General features: G+C 47.9%; 1 pseudogene; it reads right to left on the reverse strand.

Moving 5' to 3' along the window:
* Positions 1–21,305: 21,305 nt before the first annotated feature.
* Positions 21,306–21,447, reverse strand: LOC142474145 (U1 spliceosomal RNA; annotated as a pseudogene).
* Positions 21,448–25,001: the final 3,554 nt, after the last annotated feature.

A 25,001-nucleotide genomic window follows, 5' to 3' on the forward strand; every position in this document is an offset into this window, starting at 1 on the left:
CCACACAGCCCTCACAAAAAAACAGTTCCAAAATAAATGTACTATGTCTTCTACTCCACCACACCCTTCCCTTGGACACCTATCCGACACTGTCATACGTCGTCTCTTTTGGAAAACTCGGACTGGCAGACAATTATGCACAGCCATCCAAGCAATATCTTTGTGAATATTAGATAGACCCTTGAAATCTATGTTCTTCCACATCAGTTTTAGTTGTGACATATTCAGATTTCCGCAGCATTCATAACTGTCTCTCTCCAGAATCACAGCCCTTATTTTCCTATGATCTTCCCATAAGGACTTTTCTACATCCCTTAAATTAAAACCTCTTATGAAATGTTCGATGACCCTATAATTATCTGGGGTCACAAAACAGAGTGGCCTCCTCAAATCTGTCCTGAACAGACCCAGCCTCCTTAACATGCCCCCTGCCGCATACCTTGCTAAACAGGCCGCCTTTGTATCCTCACTCTGAATTCTCTTTATACAGAGCTGGGCATATTTTGCTCCCAGGATAACTTCTATCCTGGGGGCCCCTTTTCCACCTTTCCCTTTTTCCTTCCATACAATTTCTCTCTTTAATCTCTCATTTTTTGACCCCCACAGGAACATGAACAAAAACTGAGTAATTTTTCTAATCCATTTTGCCGCGGGGGGAAAATGTTCGCGCCCTGGTTCCTCTGCTCATATATTCCCTCCTGCTGCCGTGGCGCGCATCCCTCGCCAGCGCCACTCACCTCCGGCGGTTCTGAGGGTTCCCCGGCGTCCTCGGCGTCCCCGGCTTCCAGCAGTACCTCACGCGGCCGCCATGTTGCTCGGGCGCGCGCCTGAACAGCGCGCGCCGGGCGAAGTTAATTTATTCACTGCTCTGGCAGTGAAGACCCGCCCCCAACACAGGAATAAGATCTCCTGTCAAGACAAGAGTCCTCACCTGCCTGCCAATCAAGGGAACCTATCCAGGATGGCTCCACGCAGTCCTCCAGGTCTGCCTTCACTTCTGATTGGTCAGCCACACTTTATAATGCCAGTCCTTCCTATCATTCATTGCTCGACATAGTTTTCACTTGGATTACTACTCTGGCGTTTTCTCTCTTATTCTCTCAGGTTACGACTTGGCTTGGCGGACGTCTCTCTCTGGCTCTTGACCCCTGCTTGGACAAACGACCTTCCGGAATTCTCCAATCCCAGACCTTGGCTAACGGCAATGACAACGGCATTTCTACACCGGTACCGGCAAGTATTGCTAGCTAAATACACCTGGCCTGGCAACGCCAAATCAGCACACTCCGGACACGCTCCCTTTGCTGCGGGTGCGTGCTTCTATACGTTCCTCACCTTAGTGAAAGGAACAGGTCTGGTCTGCGGGCAGCACCGGCGTAACACCTGTAAAGTCCTCATCAAAATAAACCCCTAGCAGTCTTAGCTGTTCCCCTTCCACAGGGATCCCACACTTTCCTAAATCATGCCAATCCCCAAAGGCCTTACAAGCACTTTTCCCCCAATTCACTCTCAGCCCTGAAGCGTGACAAAAGGTATCAATATGTAACTGCGCTCTATGAAGAGCCGCCTGTGTAGTACACACCAGGGTTAGGTCGTCCATGTAACCTAGGACTTTGACGTTTCTTCCCCCACTCCCTGGGATTTCAACCCCTCTCACCACCTTGTCCGCTCTGATAATTTGCAGCAAAGGCTCTATAGCGCAAATAAACGCCAACGGGGACAGAGGACACCCCTGCCTTACCCCTGATTTCACCCAAATTTTCTCAGTAAAGCAGCCGTTTACTAAAACTCTACTGTTAATACCTTTATATAAACTTCCTATCCATCTAACGATTTCCATTGGTATTCCTAACTTTCCCAGAACTTTAAACAAAAAGGCATGAGACAAAAGATCATAAGCCTTCTCAAAATCAATATTTGCAATAACTAGTGGTTGTTTCCGCTCCAAACAATACCAAATTAAATCCCTCAGGAGAATTAGATTCCCTACCATCTGTCTCCCTGGTACACCACACACCTGCTCCTCTTCCACCAATTTACATAAGAAAGGCTTCAGTCTTTGCATTATCACTTTTGCCACAATTTTATAATCTGAATTCAACAGGGTTATGGGACGCCAATATTTAAGGTCTTTTTTGTCCCCCTTTTTTTTTGAATATTAATGCAATTATACCTTCTTTAAAGGATTCCGGCGTTTCTCTTAACTTAAAAATTGTGTTGCATAACTTAAATACCTCTTCTCTAATTACAGTATGTCCCACATATAGGAGTAAAATTCATGTGGTAACCCATCCTTACCAGGTGATTTCCCTTTCCTTCCATTCCTTATTACCTCATTTAATTCTTCACTGTTTAAATCTCTCACCAAGAAAACCTGATCATCTTTACTTAGCTTTTTCTCAATTTTTTCAACTAAATCTTTTTCTAAGGACATATCACGATCCTTTTCCTCATATAATTTGGAATAAAAATTCTCACAAACTTTCAGAACTTTTTCCGTTTCCTTTACCTCTGCCCCCTCTTCATTCAACACAGGAATTGGGCTTGACTTCCCTGTAAACGCTTTTTTAAAGAAAAAAGAGGTACATTTTTCATTCTTTTCAACCGCTTCCACTCTTGCAGCATGAATTATCCTTCTACCTCTTTTTTCCATTAATTCCTCAGACTCCACCCTAACCCTTTTAAGATCTCCCTCCACATCCTTTCCCATCTCTTTTAACCTGAGGAGAAACTGTTTTCTCAGGATCACCCTCCTGTAATCTTCCTCCTGTTCTTTTGCCAACTCCTTACCTTTCCTATTAAAAAACTTTTTTGTTTCAATTTTTACCCACTCCCACCATTCCAGTATTCCCTTATATTCCCCCATTCTCCTCTTTAAATAAACATACAATTTCCCATACTGAAACTTGATCCCAGGTTTTTCTAATAGTGAAACATTAAGTTTCCAGTAACCCCTTCCATACTTTTCCACTCCCTCTACTTCTATTTTACATACAACACATGCATGGTCAGAGAAAAGTACTCTTAACCCCTTCCAGCTCTCCACCTTCAACCCTTCAGAAATAAAAATATGGTCAATTCTAGACTTTACCCCTCCACTCTCACAAAACCAAGTGAATTCCCTTTTTTCTTTCCCCCACACCTGAAAAGTATCCCTAAAAGAAAAATCACCCATAATTGTTTTCAACAGTACCCCAGAATTGTCAGGCTTACTCCTGTCTGCACCCACCCTATCCCCCTCCCTAATTATACAATTAAAGTCTCCTAACACAAAAGTTTTCATTCTTCCTGGTAAAAACAACCTAAGTTTCTCAAACAGCAACCTTCTTTGATTTTCCTTTGGAGCTGCATATATATTAAATATTCTGAAACATTCCCCCTTCCACTTCACCAAAACAAAAAATAACCTTCCCGGTTCAATTACCTCACATTTGCATATTTTGAACTCTTTCCCCTTAAATAATATCCCAATCCCACTGTTTCTGCTCTCTAGGCAACATGACCACACAGATTCCCCCCACACCCACTCTTCTTCTTTTGGGGGTTCAGTGATCGTACATTCTTGTAAACAAAAAATATCACATCTTTCTTTTGCCAGTAAGTCAAATATTCTCACTCTTCTTGTACGCTTCTTTAAGCTTCGTACATTTAACGACGCCAGCGTCAAAGTCATTTCTTCTTATACTAGCGAGACATGAAAAAGGCACAATCCCAAGTAACAATTATCAAAAATATACTTAGCTCGGTCCAGCACCTTCCTCCAGGGGGAACCCCAGAGACGGAAATCCAAGCATCAACTTCTCTGCCGCAGTTTCATCCGCATAGGAAAGGCTCTGCCCTCCTGGTGAACCCTGCCCATCCGCCACGCCCGTCAAAGGATATGCCGGGGAGCGCAAGGGGCTAGTATCCAACCCACCACGCCCCACCACCTCCCCCGAATCAAAAATCACACTGGTCTTTTCTTCCTCTTCTCCTCCCAGGCATTTTGCCTTTGAAGGAGCAAGATTTTCTTCCTCCATCTTCCTCTTTGGCGGACGTTCCCCTCCTTCCAATATCTCCATACCCTCTTCCGTAATTTGCTGATTAAGGCCTTCCACATCAGGATAAATGGCCTTCAGTCCTGGGGTTCCCTCGCCTTCTCCTTGCATCAGGTCAGGCTCCTCCCCCTCTCCTGTGTCCGGCTCCGCATCCTCTACTGTTGCTTCCCCCCATGCCTGGCCCTCGTTCTGGAGAGCATTCTCAGCTGAAACCACACTCAAACAGATCTGAGTCTGAATCTGGCTACTCCTCCTCAGCTGCTGCTTCACCCCTCGTTAAGGCCTCATCAGTGGGAGCCTCCGCAGCTGGTTCCACGGGCGTCGCCTGTCTGCTTTCAACTCCATGCAGCATATCATACTCACTCTCCGCCTTAACCCATCCCTCTGGGCGCTCTGCAATCTCCCTTCTCCTCACAGCCTGTGCATATGACTTCTTTTTTGCACAAAATCTAGCCATGTGCCCTGTTTCTTGACATAAATCACATCTAGATGGCTCCTTGCACTCTGCAGCGTGGTGTCCCTCCTTCCTGCATTTGCGGCAAACTATTACATCTTCTTTAGTACAGCCCTCCTGTGTGTGCCCATACTCCATGCACTTCCTGCAATATTGCGGCTGGCCCCGGTAGTACAAATACCAGCGGTTTCCTCCAATGTTAAAGGTCCCCGGGGGGTGCATGACTCCCCCCACTCCATCTGGGGACATCCTCAGCTTGCACCAATATCTAGTCTTTCCATTATAAATGCCAAGCCGGCTTTTCAGTCTCTGTCCTTCCTTGACACTCTCACAATACCGTGACAGGAACACCAAAATATCCTCGTCTGGTGTAAAAGGGTTATACGTGTGCACAATTATAGCAACTTCTCCTCTTGCAAACAAGGGTACCAGCTCTACACCTCGCATACTGTCCACACCCTTTGCAATCCTTGCTCTTTCCATAACACCCATACATTGCTCACATATATGAAGAGCCACATCATAGAAACGTTGATTTGGAAATTCCTGAATGCAATAAATATCCTCTCGTCCAATCTTTAGTGTGTCTTCCAATATCTGGCTGTAGAACTCCTCCAACCTCAGGAATCTGGGAGCCTTATCCAGTCTGAATCTAATGGTGTTTGGAACAAAACTCCCACGATTCTCCATTCTGTTTCTTCAAAAAAAAGGTCTTCCACCCAAACACGATACTTCAAAGCTCTGCCTCCCAAGCACAAGGCTATGCCTGCTCCAGCAGCGCCCCCCGCAGGATCATGGCTTTTTTTTTTTTTTTTTTTAAAGTTTTATTAACAATTCATATTAATTACAAACAGTAATAAACAGAAAACTCAACTATACATTCCTTACAATGCCAAAAGGAAACAAACATTTCAAAACCTAAGCATTAATTTCTTCCAAGTCCTACACTAAGCTTTTCGTACTTTCTCCAAACCATATACATCTACCTACTTCTTCAGTCCCATCAGCAACTCTTCTAACGGCTGAGTTATATTATACGTAAAACTATCTTTTTCTACAGTTCTTACTTCCTCTTCAGTCACGTCTGCCATCATAAACTGTGATCTCAACCATTCCACTATTGAGACATCTCTCGCTACGTAAAGTACCTCCTTATTTATTCTACCTATCACCCTTTTAACAACCTGATTTCTTTCATATTGTCTATGCCGTCTATCCGCCTCACTTTCTCCTCTTCTGGCCTGTGCTTTCCTTCCCCCTATTTCTCCTTCACTCTCACTTCTACTAGTCCCTCCTACTTTACGCTTTGGTGTTTCCCTGTTTTCTTTTAACTCCTCCTTTCCTTTTCCCCCACTAGGTCCTGCTTTCACCTCACCCTCCCTCTTTTTTTTCTCTATCTCAACCACTTTCTGCTTGGGTACCTCAATTGTATTTTTTCCCCCTTCCAGATTACTTTTCTGGGTCTTTTTTCCTCCTGGCGTCATGTCCATCCCTTCACCCTGAGAAATTGCCTCCTCCCCCCTTATTCCTTTGGCCTTCCCTCCTCCTTCACTCTCTGATGAGGAGACCGACCCCCAATCACTCCCACTACTCCCAGCTATTACAGGTGCAATCCCCAGAGTTTGTGTCTCTACAACACCTGGGTCTCCCTTAGATCCCCTTTCCTCATCCTCCCTTTTAACTGGCATACCACTTTCCGGGGTCTCCTCCACCACTGTCACCTCTGCCGAGCTCACAAGGGTCACCTCTGGGGACCTTACCTGATTTTCTACTTCCTTCTCCTCCCGAATATCCTCCTCCTTACAAATATCCTCCTCCTCACTAATATCCTCAATTTCTCCCAATAAAAACTTTTCCTCTTCTCCTTCGATTGGGACTGCTCTGCCCTCCTTTATCTCCACCAACTGTATATGCTCTTTTTTCAATTCCTCGTATTCCCCTTTTGTAATGTTTTTCCTATGATGCATTAGTTTGTCTAGCCTCTCTATTATTTGCTGTTCTGTACTCCCTACATGTTGTTTTCTAAAAATTCTTGTCCAAAACTTTACCTCCCCTACTGCCTTCTCAAACTCTAGCATTTTCTCCTGTAAAGTACTCTTCCTTGGTACTTCTTCTTCCTGTTCCCCGCATACCCTCTCAACCTTCTCCCTGGGTCCTCCTCTACTTTCCTCCTCTCTATCTTGGTTACCCTCTTTTCTTTGCTGATTTTTCCGTTTTTGAGATTTCTTCTCTCCTACTTCCATTTCCTCCACCTCCTCTTGGGAAATCTCCCCCTTTTCTTGTACATCTTGTATTTCCATACTTTCTGCCCAACTAGGACTCCCCACCACCAGGGTTTCTACTTCTACTCCCCCTGTCTCTTTCTTACCCTGTACATCTTGAACCTCCATACTTTTTTTCAAAACCTGCCCACACCCTCCCCCCTCTTCCTTTCCCCCAATAAAGTTCTGAGCAACAGCATCCAAAAACAAATCTTCCTCCTTTTTTTCTTGAGCGTCTCTCTCTCTGCTTGACAAAGAAACCGCCTCCACCTGTACCACACCCACCCCCTCCCGGGTCCCCTCATCCGTTCCTGGAAAATCTTCAGACATCCTCATCTCTGTGGCCTGCGCATAAGTCCGCTTTTTACATTGTCTCGCCAAATGTCCACTTTCACCACAGAGGTCACATCTTTTGGGGTCTTTGCAATTAAAGGCCGTGTGTCCTTCTTTGCCACAATTGCGACAAACAAAACCATCTCTCTCACAGTATTCCTTCGTGTGACCAAAACGATAACATTTCCTACAAAATATAGGCTGGCCTGGGTAGCTCAAAAATCCTCTGTTACCACCGATACTGAAGCTTCCAGGGGGGTGAAGAACTCCCCCTATACACGATGGGTCCGGTTTGAAACGGACCCAGTACCTCCTCTTTCCGTTAAACATCCCGTATAGGGATGCGCATGCGCGGCTGGTTGAGGATGGCTGCATAGACACACAGCTCCTCCAACCGCCGGCACAATAAAGCAATTAAACAATAGCAAAACCAGCATTTTTGAGAAAAAAAACATAGCGACGGCTGCCTAAACCCTTCCCAGTTAAGATAATCCACCCCAAAAAAGGATGGCAGCTACAAGACAAAAGACTCGCCGAAAGTCAGATGTCAGGGCCTACTTCACCGGCCAAAGCAAGGCAGGGACTGCAGAGATGTCAGCAGTATCTGACTCAGACTCAGCCCAGGATGTAGAGGGCTCCGGAGCGGCAGCAGAACAAACAAAAGTCATCAAAAAAGAAATATCAAGACTATTAATTGATCTCAAATCTTTCTTCAGAGGAGAGGTGGAGGGGCTCAGACATGATCTGGTACAGATAGGGACGAGGACCAACGACCTGGAGGAGCGTATGGACGTTAGCTCAACTGCCCACAAGGAGACAAACTCCCGGGTACAAGCGCTGGAACAGAGAGTGGCAGAGTTGGAAGCCAGACAAGAGGACGGGGAGAATAGAGATCGAAGAAATAACCTCAGAGTGAGGGGGATCCCAGAAGAAATTCTGGATCCAGAAGCTTTACTCTCCCGCTGGATGGCCTCAATATTACCAGGCAGCCCGGCCTCAGACTTTAGGATGGACAGATGCCATAGGGCCTTACGATCCAGACCCGTGCCCTCCAACCCCCCTAGGGATGTGATCCTCCGGCTCCACTACTTCTCTGTCAAAGAAGAGGTGAGCAGAATAGCCCGTGCCACCCCACACATTACCTTCGAGGGGATTACCCTGTTGATCTTCCAGGATCTGTCCCCGCTGACACTGGCCAGACGGAGAGCTGTGGGGCACATAACTAAGGCCCTAAGGGACAATGAGGTGCGCTACCGTTGGGCATTCCCATTCGCCCTAGTAGCCATCAAAAACGGCAGACCGCAGGTGCTCAAGCACCCCTCAGAAGGGGCAGCCTTCCTTAAAAAACTGGGTGTGCGGGGATCACAGGACAATGGAGCGGAGGGAGCCCAGCAGGGGAAGAGGACGGACTCCCCGACAGGAAAGCAGGGCACCTCTCCCACGCCGGAGAGGAGAATCAGCAAGGAGGGGGGCAGAGGGAAAAGCCCGTAAAGGAGAGACTCTATAAAGTTCAGGAGCTGCAGTTGCGCCCGTTGCGCAGTTTAAACACACCCTGCCACACAGGCTACACCAGACATCCCCCTACCGTGAGATTGCCGAGGTTCCGGAGTTGTCCCGAGTCCAAAGATGACGGCATTCAGCAGATGGCCGCAGCGCATGGGTCCCCAAAATGGCGGTTATGCACCTAATGGTGAGGAAGAGGGACGGAAGGGCGCGAGATTTCCAATGGCGGCGGGGGTTTCGGCGGGAAGATCTGCTCTGCCGGATGGACCCGCCCAGGGAGCCTCCCCCGATCCAGCCCTCTCGTCTCGGCAGTCCACCGCGGAATGAGATCAACACGCCCACACCGGTGACGTCATGGATCCCGCTATCACGAGAGTTGGAGGAGAGGCGCGGTGAAGAGCCCGGGCAGACGCCAGGATGACGTCAGATACGAGGCGACCGGCTAGGAGTACAGCGATCTCCTCTGGCGGGGGCACGCGAGCTCCTCCGCCGGGGAGGCGATCACAGGACAGGCGGAGTCCCGCAGAAAAGACTCAGCGGTGCAGAAGGAGGTTGCCTGGCCGCTCGAGGAGGGGACATGCACGGGCGGGAGGGGGGAGGGGGGGGGAGGGGGGGGAAGAGGTAGCACAGGCCCCCATCAGGGACAGGAGACAAAGGGGGGAAGACAGCATAGACAAGCCTAATAGCCATAAACAAAGCAGAGTACAGGGGCAAAGTACCATGGTCTGAGCAAGAATAGCATAGAGTAGATAGCGGACAAAAGAACATGAGTGAGAACAAAGGGGTACTGGAGCGGCGCAAGCGGAGGTCTCCCAGGAGAGATAACAGAAATGCGGCAACGAGGGACCCGGCAGGATCCTAGAGGGAGGGGGAGAGAGGGAGAGCACCCGAGCCCGGAAGCAGGGAAGAATGTATGAGGGGAGGTAGAAACGGTCAGCGGTTAAAAGGGCAGGCAGAGAACAGGGTGAAAAGTTGTAGTTGCAGTTTTAGATAAAAGGAAGAGTTCATGATTCGAGCTCAAGGTAGTTAAACGCTTAAGTTTGGATTAATAAGAGTTAATAAAATAGATAGAAGAGAAATTAGTTGTTAGGTTTTGTAACGCACAGAGCGGCCGGCGGGGAGGGGGGGCAGCCACCACTCTGCCTGCAGGCATGTGCGTCTTCGCCAGGAGGGGGGTCATATCCCACCTACCTGGTTCTGACCCGGAGATCTGTGGCGAGTTCTGGAAGCCACAGAGAGGGACCAAGGGGGAGGAGGGTCCAGGGAGAAAATCTCTCCTCCGGGCATTGAACCCGAGGTCTTCTAAGACCAACACGGTTCTCATGATGTATTTAGGTGTTTTATGTGTGTACTCTTCCCTCATGTTTTTTCCCTTTCCTTCACCAGTCCCAACAGGCGGTGGGTTGAATAGGCGCTTCCGGAGTCTACACCACAGAGTCCATGAACAGAACATGTCCAGGGTCAGGGGTAAGATCAGACCGGCTTACTTTCTAGGTCCACACAGACACTACTACATAAAATGGAGGTAATTTTCATCTCGCAGAACGCCAAAGGGCTCAACAGTCCACGTAAGCGGAGAGTCGCTTTCACTGAATTCAAGAGGAGAGGGGCTGACGTGGTCTTCCTACAGGAGACTCACTTCAGCTCGCGTAATAATCCAAAATTTCTTGACTCTAGCTTTCGTAAGTTCTTTTTAGCATCAGGGGCAGAGAAAAAGAAAGGTGTAGCTATTCTATTCCAAAATCACACCCCCTTCCAGGTTGAAAAGATTAAAAGGGACCCAAAGGGAAGGTATCTGGTGCTGGTCGGGCTCCTTAAACAGGTCAGAATGACATTAGCGTGTATATACGCTCCAAACGAGGGTCAGCTAGACTTCTACAACACATTCTTCCAGAAGCTGCAGGTATGGGCTGAGGGACAAATAATTCTAGGGGGCGACTTTAACACAGTCATGAATGCAAAGGTAGACAGATCTACGTCCCAAAAAAATAATAAGAAAGAAGGGAATAGCTCATTACTGAAAGGCCTTAAACAGACTAGCCTGGTGGACATATGGAGAGAGCAGCACCAGGGAGACCGCAGTTATTCATTCTACTCCCACCCACATGACAGCTACAGTAGGATTGACCACTTCTTTGTATCGGGCAGAATGGTCCCACAAATTTCCGACACAAACATACATGATATTACTTGGTCGGACCATGCATCGGTAGAGCTAAGATGCACCCAATTGAGTAATGCCAGCCCGGGAGCAAACTGGAAGCTAAATGAATCAATAATCAAAATACCGGAGACCCAAAACAAAGTGAAATCTGAAATATCAGAGTATTTCCGGATAAATAGTGGCAGTGTAGAATCCCAATCACTGCTATGGGAGGCTCATAAGGCCACGATTAGGGGGGTTTTAATCGGTATAGCGGCAAATAGGAAAAAGAAAAAGGAAGCCAAATTAGCCCAGCTGTATCACAGGTTACATGAGCTCTCTACTCTACATAACCAGACAGGTAGAGATGTTGATCTGAGGGAGTTGAAGGATGTTAGAATTCAGCTAAACCTCCTCCTTACTTCCCGAGCGGAGAAAGACATGAGTTGGACACAGAGGAAGTTCTATGAGAAAGCTAACAAACCGGACACTATGCTAGCCACCAGACTCCGTAATAGGAAACCAAATTTTAACATTCATTCTATTACGACCGCAGGAGGCCAGAGTTCCTCAAACCCTAAAGTCATAGTAGGGGAGTTTGCGAAATTCTACGAACAGCTGTACAATGGAGAGAAGGTAGTTCACAATGCTAGGACAAGTAGTAATCTACAGAAATTCCTAGCAGACGCAGCCTTGCCACAAGTAAACAGAAAGGAGCGAGAGGCTCTGCAACGAGACTTCACAAGGGAAGAACTAGAGGCGGTTGTAAAAAACTTAAAAGCATCAAAAGCCCCAGGCCCGGATGGGTTCTCCAATCTGTATTACAAAAAATTTATCGGAGTCTTAGCTCCACACATGCTCCAGCTGTTTAATGGAGTATTAGCAGGAGAGCCCTTTCCGGGACAGATGCTCCAGGCGTCAATCTCGGTAATTCATAAAGAGGACAAGGATCCCACTAGCTGCCAAAGTTACCGGCCAATATCATTAATTAACACAGATGTAAAAATCTACGCTAAATTGCTGGCCAATAGATTAAATGTAATCCTGCCGGGGCTCATCCACCCGGATCAAGTTGGCTTCATTAGAGGTAGACAAGCGGCCGACAACACTAGAAGAATTGTTGATATAATAGATTTCATGGGAGCCAACGAGATTCGGGGTGTGGCCCTAAGCTTAGACGCGGAAAAGGCCTTTGACAGGATTGATTGGCCATACCTGGAGTCCACGCTTGGCGCATTTGGGTTTGGAGGCAAATTCCAACAGGCTGTCAAAGCACTATATACGGCACCGTCAGCCAGAGTAGTTCACCAGGGATTCCCCTCGGAACTATTCCCAATTAAAAGTGGGACGAGGCAGGGATGTCCGCTTTCGCCCCTGCTATTCGCCTTATGCATCGAACCACTCGCAGCACAAATTCGGAGTAACGCTGATATCGCTGGGGTACAGATCCATTCGCAGGAGCACAAAGTGGCTCTGTACGCGGATGATATCATTCTAACCCTTGCCAAGCCGCTTATCTCGCTGCCTAATCTGTTCGAGCTTCTAGAGCGTTTTGCCCAGATCTCTGGCTTCAAAATAAATCAAACTAAATCAGAGGCCTTAAGCCTACACCTGCCAAAAGAAATGGAGAAGTTGATAGAACTCAACTTTGAGTTCAGATGGCGTCCATCCGCCATGAAATACCTAGGAGTGCAGATCACAAAAAAGGCGAGCTCCTTATATTCGGCGAACTATCCCAGACTGCTGAGGACTCTCAAAAAAGAGCTGCAGGAATGGAAGGCATATGGTATTTCTTGGTTGGGGAGGATCTATAGTGTCAAGATGAACATCCTTCCCCGAATTCTATACCTGTTCCAAACTCTCCCGGTTGCCGTGGTTAGAGCAGACATCGCAGGGCTCCAAAAGGCTATTTCCCAATTTATTTGGAAAGATAAAAAACCACGAATTAAAGGGAAAATTATGCAAAAATCCAAGGAAGCTGGTGGCCTGGCAGTCCCGAGCGTCTTGTCCTACTATAAAGCGGCACAATTGTGTCAAATCACGCAGTGGCATGGGGACCCGGGGCTCAGGAGGTGGGTGGCACTGGAGAAGGAGGTGTGCGCCCCGCTTGAGCTCAGGGACCTAATCTGGTACCCGAGGACACGGGTGAAGGATAAGCTCATCCCACTATCCTCTGTGCTCAACTCACTCTCGGTCTGGGAGGCTTCTAAAACTAGCTGCTCTCTGACCTCCAAACACACACTGATGGCTCCTTTATTTGGCAATCCGGACTTTGCTCCTGGGCTGACGGAAAAATGCTTCCCGCGCTGGCGGCAATTAGGGATTAGTCGGTTGAAGGACCTGGAGGATAAAAGCAAGATCAAATCTTTTGAACTATTACAGTCAGAAACGGGCGTACCTAACACTGATTTTATGAGGTACCTCCAGGTCCGGGCATTTTATAACGCACACCCGGTGAGACCACCGCTGACCAAATTCGAACAGCTCTGCGTGCGCGGAGCCGACACGCGGGGACTAATCTCTGCGTTGTACAGAGAGGTGGTGAATACTGACTCAGACAGGACAGTCAAACCCAGTTTTATGACACAATGGGAAGAGGATCTCCAGACACAATTAGAGGATGAGGACTGGGCTGCGGTGTTCAAAGCTGCGGCCTCGAGCTCCATATGCACGACATTGAAGGAGAACTCATATAAGGTATTATTAAGGTGGTATCTCACCCCAATCAGATTAGCTAAATTTGTCCGGGGGGCTTCCCCGCTCTGCCCCAGGCGGTGCGGGGAACAGGGGGATCTGGTGCACATGCTGTGGTCTTGCCCAAGATTAGTGCCGGTCTGGACCCAGATCCGCGATTGGCTGCAGAGGATCTTTTTAGGGCTCACAATACAGCTGGACCCGTGGCTATTTTTATTAGGTAAACCTACAAACGAGGTATCTAGATCGGGTAACAAGCTGATAGCACATTTTGCTACCGCTATGAGGTGCGAGACCGCAGCACTGTGGAATCAGAACGCAATTCCGTCTATTGATAAAATTAGAAACAGAATTTGGTTCATTTGTAGAATGGAGAAGTTAACGAGTTTAGTTAACGACTCAGCCGATAAATTTGAGAAAGTATGGTCACTATGGCTTGCCCAGACTGATATTCAGGGGATGAATGAGGCCACAATATGGCTCTGATAGAGATAGATGGGTTCTCCTTGGATGTTGGGTTGGGAGTCGGACGGGACGATCGGACAGTAGGGCTCCCTTCGAGGTACAGTGGTGAAGAGATTCTCCGACTCATGAAATCCTGATGTGTTCCGGATCTGAGCTCCTCTGAGAGGCGAACTGGAGCAGAACAAAGGCAGCATTGGTGAAAGACCCCGGCGAAACGTGGAATCAGCGCTACTACCAGGCCGCTCCCCCCCCCACCCCTACCCCCCCCTCCCCCCTCTTTTTCCTTGTCTTTAGATGTTGTCAGTCTGTCTGCGTCCTGTCCTGTGGTCCCCCCAATGTTCGTCCGTTACTTGTAAAGTTTCCCTGTAAGTTAGGTGTATACCTGATACAATTGACAACATCCTGCATTCCTTGACGTGTATGCACAAAAAACTAATAAAAACAATGTTTAAAAAAAAAAAAAACATCCCGTATAGGTTCTGTACCTCCACTCCACCTTTCACCGAGGTGCAGTACCTGCTCAGAAAGCACTCGATATCCTTCTTCTCCACGTACGGGTTATAAAGATGTATCACCAAAGGCTTTTCTTCCAGCATGAAACTTGGGCTCACAGTAATCCCTCGTAAACACTCTTCTCCAGCTCTCTCCCTGCATATTGCATATGCATTCCAGCAGTCAGCTTCTTTCACAAACGCCAGGTCAAAGATCCCCTGTCACTGGAAGTCTTGCAGACAGAAAACCTGCTCCGCCGACATTCCGATCAGCTCCTGCATCACACGCTCGACAATCCATGTCAGCCCGACACGACTCCTCTCCTCCTCCGCCACCAGGAACCGTAAACTGTTCCTTCCATTTGCCATCTTCTAAAGCTTGGGTGCGGCACCCCTAAAGCAGCATGAGGCTTTAGCCAGTTACGGCGATGCCCCAAGGCCAAGGTGCCGGCCCCTCACTTCCTGTCTCGTACTCGCCCTCCGAGAACGCTCGGGATAGCGCACCCCCCCAATAGCAGCAAGTGGCTTAAGACTCCCGAAGGAGCCGATGCCACAGGGCCAAGGGGGCACAGTCCCAGCTAGATCCCTGCAGAGGAGCTTCGACACTGTATAGTGTACTCCCCTGCCAGGTAAGTATGAGTTGCAATGGTGCTGGGGGGGCAACTAGCCCTGTCCCAGGACAAGTGTCACCCTTGTGGAGAGAGCAGCCTGGTCATTGGTGCAGCGGCAGCAGCAGCAGCGGCAACCACCACAGTAGCTGAGGCCCAGTATCTGAGCCAGCACCTGCAGCAAGGATCAGCTTAGGCCATTCCATGCAAACATTTGTGCAGCAGCAGCAGCAGCAGCAGCAGCAGCAGCAGCAGCAGCAGCAGCAGCAGCAGCAGCGAATATTTGTCAAACAACATAGATCCAAGATATCCCCTCTCTAGAAGCAAAGCCCCTCCCCCGCCCATCCAACAAGCACCCGGAGAAGCCAAGCTTCGCCGCAAGGTACTTCTTCGTGGTTTTAAAAGGAAGAAGCAATCACTTTGAACACCGCTCAGCTCTGTCATTTCAGCTGGCGGAGAGACCGACAGACAGACAGGGGGACACCATATTTCTGCGGTGGCTTTCTTCATCTCCCCTACCTGCTGGCACGCTCTTTTTCTGACCTCCACTGACACCTGCTGCTGCTGCTGCTGCTGCTGCTGCTGCTGCTGCTGCTGCTGCTGCTGCTGCTGCTGGAGAGGTGCCCTGTCCTGCTGGCGTAACTTGTCACTTTGCCCCTTACCAGCATGGCTGCTTACCTGACATTTGCATAAATATGTATAGCAGGCTTCCCCCTAGCTCCCTTACCACCGCGGTAGCCATTACAGGATCGCGCGTGTGCAGTAAAGATCGCGCACGCGGTCCCAATGCTACAGAGGTCCTGAGTGGACTACAATTCCCAGCAGCCTCTGGGGATTGCCCTTTCACCCACATCACGTGCAGCCAGCCAGCAAATAGGGTTTTGCAGCTTCTCCTGTGAAGGAAGGATACAATGTTGCGGGGACCAGGTTGTCAGTTGGAGCTGGGAGCAGGAAGGGGGAGGAAGTGTGTAAGGAGCAAGGCTCTTACACTAGGCCAGGTTACCGCCAGGTCCCAGGTAGGTCCCACTCCCAACTAGGTTAGTGGGTAAGTTCTTAGGGAAGGCCCCTTAGATAGGGACCCTGCCCTTAGGTGTGTGTAAGTCTAGTCAGTGGCACAGCTGCCGTGGTGTGTGCTCTGACTAGAATATACAGAGTGGCTTTGTAGTGCAGCCACAGCAGTTATTTGGCTGTGTCAGTGAGAGGCCCCTCATAGGAAGAAGGGGGGTTGCTTTCTAGTTGTTCAGTGTGTGTTATATCACCAGTGGCAGTTGCATGTGGTGAGCTGCCAGAGTCTGGGATCAGACAGAAGCTACAGGGAGAGTTCTTCTGCGTGCAGGGACTAGGGTAGAGGTATACCCCAGGGCCCAGTTAGTCCCCTATGACACCAGAGGAAGCTGTATGGTATAGGGTCGGCCTTAGGAGAGGGACTCCTTCACCATATTTAGAGAGCAAGAGGAGGAGATTGTGTTCAAGGATCATTCCGGCTGGAAATTCTTTTCCCTGTGGAGTCAGCGTGTGCATCCATTCCTGCAGAGAGCAGCGCAGCACGCCATGGGATCACTGTGCGGTGTTGCTGCGTCCAAGGATTTTCCTGACCAGGACTGGTCAGGGAGGTAGTATACATTAAGTGCACCAACGGGCCCCAACACAGGGAAGCGCTATCCCTCACACACACTTTCTTTACTGTTGTGGACACTCAAGAGACTGAGGGGAATGTGATGATGGACATGTGGGTGAGGGGATGGTATGCATTCAGAGTGATGCACTGTTATTCATATATTGTTTGATGTTATGCAAAGAGAGTGTTATTGAAGTTACAAGTCATGCTCAGTAAATACATTTTTTCCCACGGTGTGTATTTACTGTATGGTTGTTCTGGTGAGGGCACACTCCCACCCCGTTGGGATCCCTCATCAGTGGAGGCGCTGCACCGAGTGTAAGTACATACCCCAGGTTCCCCGTGGCGGAAGCTCAGCTCTCTTGGTTGCCAAACAGGTACCGCACCACACTGAGAAGTAGTCAGATACACCTACCCACCCCAATCTCACTTAGGGGGGGGAAAGAGGGCTACATTTGGAGGCGCTGCTGAGATCCAGACCAGGGGTGCCCGAATTCAGTATAAATTATGTCGTTCTCATTATCATTGCCATCCTGCCAAGAAGTGTACGAATGGGCATTAAAGGGGCAAGTCCCGCCCTCGCAAACCCTTGCTATAGGACGAGTTCCTGCTGACACTCCCTCCTGTGATATTTGCTTAATATTGTGTCAGTACCCAGGCTTATGGGGTGCAAAAGTCTTAGGCTGCTGCCTAGATGCAGATGGAGTGTGGTGCTCAGTGTTGGTGAGGGCCAAACAAGATTTAATAAGAGAAGGAGGCCCATCCAAAATATTGCTCCATGGAACCCTCACTAAAGTATGGTGTCCTGTTATCTACCCTGAAATGTCAGGAAAACCAGAAGGCTACCCCCCTATCTATGCAGAGAGTCATAGTGTAATTGATGAGACTGTGATTAAAAAGGAGGCTCTCTCAAGCAGTGAGTCACACCTAAGATGGCGGCTCCCTCCAAGTCAGGCGAGCACCAGGACTGTACAAGAAATTGTTGCAGAATATTGTCCGGGTCTGATGCGAAAAACAGAGCCCCGCCCCTGCGCTGTGAGTGGCTCAGTGCAGAGTCAGAACCACTCCTTGAAAGAAGGTGCTCCTCCTCTGGAGTCCACCAGGGGGAGCCAGCACAGTGAGTCTCAATCAGTAACTGCTGTCTCCACTAAGGACAGTACAGGATGCAGCGAACCACATCCGCAGTTGTATGGTGTTTGGCCAGCAGAGGGACTGTATGTACAGTAACATTTCTTTTGTGCCCGTGCTTACAGAAAGACCTTAATCTCTCTGGTGGTATGAACTTTGATCCCTATCAGCGACCACGAGGGGTTCAGGTTGTGAAAGTGGAAGGTAAAAGGTACGTCAGGTGCCTATGCCCCAAGTGTGATTTTCCAGATGGCAAATTGAGCTGGGGACCCAAGTGTGCCTGCTGCGAGGCACAGTTCCTAAAACCAGTGCTGCTGTGTGCTACGGAACCCGCAGAGGAAGATGCGGCTAACCAACCTACCTCAACTACTGAGGGCCCATGCGCCCTAACCACGGTTCCAGATTCGGTTCAAATGCCGGAACCACAGATGACAAGTGAAGCTGAGGACAAAGAGCCGTTTGCTCGCCTGCTGTGGGGCCGTGTGCCTTACCACTGCCAGTCCGGCCTACTACGATGGTACCATCGGTCCTAGGCTTGGGATCAGTACCTAACGACGACAAGGGTGAGTTGACTGCCCCAGGGGTGTCGGGTGTGAGGTTCCAGGTGACCGCGGAGCACAGTAGCTCCTTAAGTCTGGCCACCAGGGCGATTGGCTCCACTCGGCATCGCGTCCTGACGGAGGTGTCCTCCTTTGAAGACCGCTGTCCAGTGGTGCGAGTGGACCAGTACCCACCGCCTATCGTCCAGGTGAAGAGGAAAGACAGCCCCATCATGATGTCCAGTGCTGCTATAAGTATTATTGTGACTGAACTGAGTGTGAGCCCGTGCGCTCCAACCCAAATGGTCCCAGGACTGGGATCCAATGCTCCCGAGTTTAAAGACTGAGTGGACTGCCCCAGAAGTGCCGGGGACAGGTCCCAAGACAGCCGAGGTGGGAACTGACAGCGTCCCCGAGGACCTGTTGGCCACCATGAATCACCGCAGTGGTAAGGTATCAACCCTTTACCCCCTGCAGGATGTAACAGAGACTTTGAGTACAGAGACATTGCTAATTGCTCACTTCGCAGTGGAAGCCTCCCAGGTACTTAGGGACAAGGACTGTGTTGTTAGTGATCCAGTGAAATTTGCCTTTGCTAAGCGCGACATGGAGTGTTTCATTCGCCATGTGGTGGAAAGAGGAAAGGGTCAAGACCTCCTGGCCTACCGCATCCATGCCGCAGATGGCCAGGTAAAGGTCTGGCCAAGAGACACTGTGCTATTCCTTCCACCAGGGGGAGGAAGTAGTTCGGAACCAATGACTGTTACCCCAGAGCATGATTTCCAAGAGATTACCCAGGCGGAGGCTCACAAAAGTCAAAGTGAGGTACCCCCACATTATCAGTTAGGGGCACCCCACAATTGGTCTCAGCAAGCAGCTAACACTCAGCTGGCCTCGTTTATTTTATGTGAACTGAACTGTACCCTATTGTTTAGAGTCAAGTGTGATAAGTTGTACATATCATGCTCTGCATTTTTATTGTATAAACGTATGCTGAGTGACGTCGTTCCCCAAGCGGGGACTTTGGATTTTTCACCAGGGGGAGAGTGTAGCAGGCTTCCCCCTAGCCCCCTTACCACCGCGGTAGCCATTACAGGATCGCGCGTGCGCAGTAAAGATAGCGCATGCGGTCCCAATGCTACAGAGGTCCTGAGTGGACTACAATTCCCAGCAGCCTCTGGGGACTGCCCTTTCACCCACATCACATGCAGCCAGCCAGCAAATAGGGTTTTGCAGCTTCTCCTGTGGAGGAAGGATACAATGTTGCGGGGACCACGTTGTCAGTTGGAGCTGGGAGCAGGAAGGGGGAGGAAGTGTGTAAGGAGCAAGGCTCTTACACTAGGCCAGGTTACCTCCAGGTCCCAGGTAGGTCCCACTCCCCACTAGGCTTATGGGTAAGTTCTTAGGGAAGGCCCCTTAGATAGGGACCCTGCCCTTAGGTGTGTGTAAGTCTAGTCAGTGGCACAGCTGCCGTGGTGTGTACTATGACTAGAATATACAGAGTAGCTTTGTAGTGCAGCCACAGCAGTTATTTGGCTGTGTCAGTGAGAGGCCCCTCATAGGAAGAAGGGGGGTTGCTTTCTAGTTGTTCAGTGTGTGTTATATCACCAGTGGCAGTTGCATGTGGTGAGCTGCCAGAGTCTGGGATCAGACAGAAGCTACAGGGAGAGTTCTTCTGCGTGCAGGGACTAGGGTAGAGGCATACCCCAGGGCCCAGTTAGTCCCCTATGACACCAGAGGAAGCTGTATGGTATAGGGTCGGCCTTAGGACAGGGACTCTTTCACCATATTTAGAGAGCAAGAGGATTTCTGTCTGACAGTACCTGACTGTCAGTACAGCGTGTATCAGAGACTGTGTTCAAGGATCATTCCGGCTGGAAATTCTTTTCCCTGTGGAGTCAACGTGTGCATCCATTCCTGCAGAGAGCAGCGCAGCACGCCGTGGGATCACTGTGCGGTGTTGCTGCGTCCAAGGATTTTCCTGACCAGGACTGGTCAGGGAGGTAGTATACATTAAGTGCACCACCGGGCCCCAACACTGGAAGCGCTATCCCTCACACACACTTTCTTTACTGTTGTGGACACTCAAGAGACTGAGGGGAATGTGATGATGGACATGTGGGTGAGGGGATGGTATGCATTCAGAGTGATGCACTGTTATTCATATATTGTTTGATGTTATGCAAAGAGAGTGAAGTTACAAGTCATGCTCAGTAAATACTGTTTATTCACACGGTGTGTATTTACTGTATGGTTGTTCTGGTGAGGGCACACTCCCACCCCGTTGGGATCCCTCATCAGTGGAGGCGCTGCACCGAGTGTAAGTACATACCCCAGGTTCCCCATGGCGGAAGCTCAGCTCTCCTGGTTGCCAAACAGGTACCGCACCACACTGAGAAGTAGTCAGATACACCTACCCACCCCAATCTCACTTAGGGGGGGGAAAGAGGGCTACATATAGAAGCAAGCTGACACTGTCTGCTGCTCCCTGGATAGAGATAGATAGATAGATAGATAGATAGATAGATAGATAGATAGATAGATAGATAGATAGATAGATACATACATAGATAGATAGATAGATAGATAGATACATAGATAGATACATAGATAGATAGATAGATAGATAGATAGATAGATAGATAGATAGATAGATAGATCGATAGATCGTTTTTTTTGCATCGCTCAGCAGATACATTTTTGCTGCTGCTGCTGCAACTCATATTCTACAGTTCTTGGCCCTTTTTGTTTAGAATGTTTTTTTCATGAATTATATGTGTTTCCCTATTTCCCAATCCACCTGAATTTATTCCTAAATGTCTGCGCAGGTGCCTAATTGTCATTTCTCCCTGTTTGAGATGTTGCTACCTGTCTAGTTGGTGGGTGGGTGCTCCTTTTATGCCACAGTTATTGACCAGGCCCAAAGCCCAAGCAGTGGCAATAGCAGCTTGTCTGAACAAACACCTGTGCTGTGGGTGGTGGTTGTTGTTGTTGTTGATTTTTGTTTCTGTTTTTTCTAACAGTCCAAAAACAGGGGAGAGCGAGCACGCAGTCCCCCACTACCAGAAATTGTGCAGTCGAGTTTCCCGCATGTGGGGAAATCGCAGAGGTCAGCTAGCTCCAAGTGCAATGAGCAAGCCTCGCCCTGGGAGAGCCACCTGCAGGATCATTTTTTATTATTTTTTTTATTTTTCTATTAAATGTTTTTATATTTATTTACAGAGTTACTTTTTGGAAAATAACAAACCCCCCTTTCATTACAACAACCCATACATTTTGTTAATACATTTCATATTTCAACATTCAAATACATTTTATAATAAAGAAAAACGCTTTCCCCTCATTAACTAGCACCCTATGCAGGGACAAACACCTGTCCTGTTTTCCCTCATCCAACACATTCTCTCTCTTTCCAGCTCGCACACTCCCCATATGCTCTTCCTCCGACGGTCTCCCACCGGAGGGGAGCACTGGCCCCTTCTCTCCGATACTCCACCAAACGGACCCTCGTAGCACATTATTGCTCCTCACAATTACTTCCCCCCCTTTCCGGGAAGCTTTCTTTCTCTCTCCCTTTGGTAAGAGCATATGCCCCCCCCTACCCTCTCACCACACTCCCTTTCACTCCCAAAACACCCCTCAATTTCTCAATCTATTAACACATCAACATTTTCACCTCTTTTTTTCCCTCTATATTTTTCTATACATTTTGCACAAACAGTAATACATTTTCCTATCCCTATAAGGAAAACCCAGATAATCTCTCCTCTCCCCACCCTTTTATACATTTTTAACCATTTTATTCCACACTTTTGGTTTCCATAATTCTCTTCCTTCATTTTCCCCCAACTGCTTTACATCCAACAGATAATATGTATACATTTTGCTCAGAACAACTCTCACACACACGTTCACTCCAATCTCTTCTCTATTAAATATTAACACATTCCTTACATCCCACACCACTTCTTGTATACAGTTTATTATCTTCCACAACACGCTCCTCCTCTCCCCCTCCACCTCACACAACCCATACATCATCATATTGAATTCTAGAGTCCTGATTCCTATCAGTTCTTTTATCAGCTTCCCCAGACACTTCCATACCCTTCTGACAAAGCTACAATTCCAGAACAGATGGACCACATCCTCTACTCCTCCACACCCTTCTCTAGGGCATATTTCTGACTCTGCTAGATGTCTTTTCCTCTGGAATTCCCTTACGGGCAGGCAGCTGTGCACTGCCATCCAAGTCACGTCCTTCTGAGTGTTTGTCAGCCCCTTGTGATTTACATTCTTCCACATTATTTTTAAATGCTTTTCAACCAACCACCCAACACTTTTATACTCATCTCTTTCTATAATCACTCTTGTCATTTTCTTTGATCATCCCATAGTGATCTTTCTACCCCAACCAAATCAAACTCCCTAATAAATTCCTCTATTACCCTGTAATTTTCTGGTGTCTCAAAACAAAACGGCCTCCTCAGGTCTGTATTACACAGCCCTAGTTTCCTCAGCATCCCCCCGCAGTATATCTCCCCATGCAGGTAGCTTTTGTTTCTTCCCCATTAATCAACTTTATACAAACTTGGATGTACTTTGCCCCCAAAATCACCTCCATCCTTGGAGCTCCTTTGCCACCTTTCACCTTCTCCTTACATACAATTTGTCTCACCAATTTTTCCTCTTTTGACCCCCAAAAAAACATAAACTGGAACCTTGTAATCTTCCTGATCCACTTTGCTGTGGCAGGGAAAACCATTCCCATGTAAAGTAAAATTGGCACAAGTACCGCTTTCGTCACCAATATATTCCCTTCTAAAGATAATTTTCTTAATGTCCAAAACTGGATTTTTCTGCTAATTTTTTCCCCTATCATTTCCCAGTTTGCCTCTCCTCTAAGATCCTCATCAAACAACACCCCTAATAATTTTATCTGTTTTTCTTCTTCTGGAATCCCACTTTTATCCAGTTCCTGCCAGGCCCCAAAAGCCTTGCAGCTGCTTTTACTCCAATTTACTTTAAAACCCGAAGCCTGGCAGAAGATTTCCACATGTAAATGAGCTCTTTTAAGGGCCATTTGATTAGTACATACCAGAGTCAGATCGTCCATGTATCCTAAAACTTTTATATTTCTCCTCCCACTCCCAGGTATTTCTACGCCTCTTATCACTTTGTCACTTCTGATGCTCTGCAAAAGCGGTTCTATTGCGCATATAAAGGCCAAAGGTGACAGCGGACAACCTTGCCTCACCCCTGACTTTACCTGTATCCTTTCTGACAAAAACCCATTAACTAGGGCTCAACTAAATATATCCCTGTACAAACATTTTATCCAATCTACAACCTCCACTGGAATCCCCAGCTTCTCTAAAACCTTAAACAAAAACCCATGAGAGAGGCGGTCATATGCCTTCTCAAAATCGATGTTAACCAGTACTAAAGCTTGCTTCCCTTTGTTACAGTGCCAAATCATGTCTCTAATAAGCCTTAAGTTCCCTGTTATCTGCCTCCCTGGCACAGCACACACCTGCTCCTCCTCTACAAGTTTGCTAATTACCACTTTAATTCTCAACATTATCAACTTTGCCACAATCTTGTAATCAGCATTTAACAGGGTTATAGGACGCCAATTTTCCAGGTCCCTTCTATCCCCTTTTTTGAATATCAGGGTGATTATCCCTTCCTTACAGGATTCTGGTGTTCATCCTTTTGTCATTATCTCTTTGCATAGATGTATTACCTCCGCTCCAATCACATCCCACATTTGCACATATAATGCATGGGGCAATCCATCCTTACCAGGTGTTTTCCCTTTCCTCCCACTCCTTATTACTTCCTTTACTTCGTCCTCATTTACTTCTCTCTTTAGAAACTCCTGATCTTCCTTATCTAATTTATTTTCAATGTTTCCAATCAGATCTTTCTCTATATTGCTGTCTCTTTCTTTTTCCTTAAATAAGTCCCTATTAAACCCCTCACTTCCCTCAGCACCCCCTCTGTTTCCTTCACCTCCTCCCCCTCTTTATTTAGCACAGGGGTTAAGCTTGCTTTACCAGAATAAGCTTTCTTAAAAAAGAAAGAGGTACATTTTTCATTTTTTCCCACTGCTTCCACTCTTGCAGCATGAATGATTTTTTCCCTTTCTCTTCTACTAATTTTCTAACCCCCTTCCTTGCTTTCTCTAATTCCTCCCCCACATCTTCCCCCATGTCTCTCAGCCTAAAAAGAAACTGTTTCCTTAATATTGCCCTTCTATATTCCCCCTCCTGCCTTCTTGCTTTTTCCACACCTTTTTTGATGAAAAACATCTTTGTTTTTTCCTTTACCCACTCCCACCATTCACTCACCCCCCAAATTCCCTCATTCTCGCCTTTAATGTAACATACATACATTCATACTGCTTCCTTACCCCCTCCTCCTCTAGCAAGGACACATTTAGTTTCCAAAAGCCATTCCCATGCCTCTCTATCCGCTCCAGTTCTAATTTGCATTGCACACACACATGGTCTGAGAACAGCACTTTTACCCCTTTCCATTCCTCCACCTTTACACCCTTTGGAATAAAACATGACCAATCCTTGATTTTACCCCTCCACTCTCACTAACCCATGTAAACTCCTTTTTTCCTTCCCCCCACACTTTGCACGCATCCCTTAGACTAAAATCATTCAACATATTTTTCAACAGAATCCCTGAAGCATCTGGCTTGCTCCTTTCTCCC

This window comes from Ascaphus truei (assembly GCF_040206685.1).
Source record: "Ascaphus truei isolate aAscTru1 chromosome 13 unlocalized genomic scaffold, aAscTru1.hap1 SUPER_13_unloc_8, whole genome shotgun sequence".
Classification (NCBI taxonomy): Eukaryota; Metazoa; Chordata; class Amphibia; order Anura; family Ascaphidae; genus Ascaphus; species Ascaphus truei.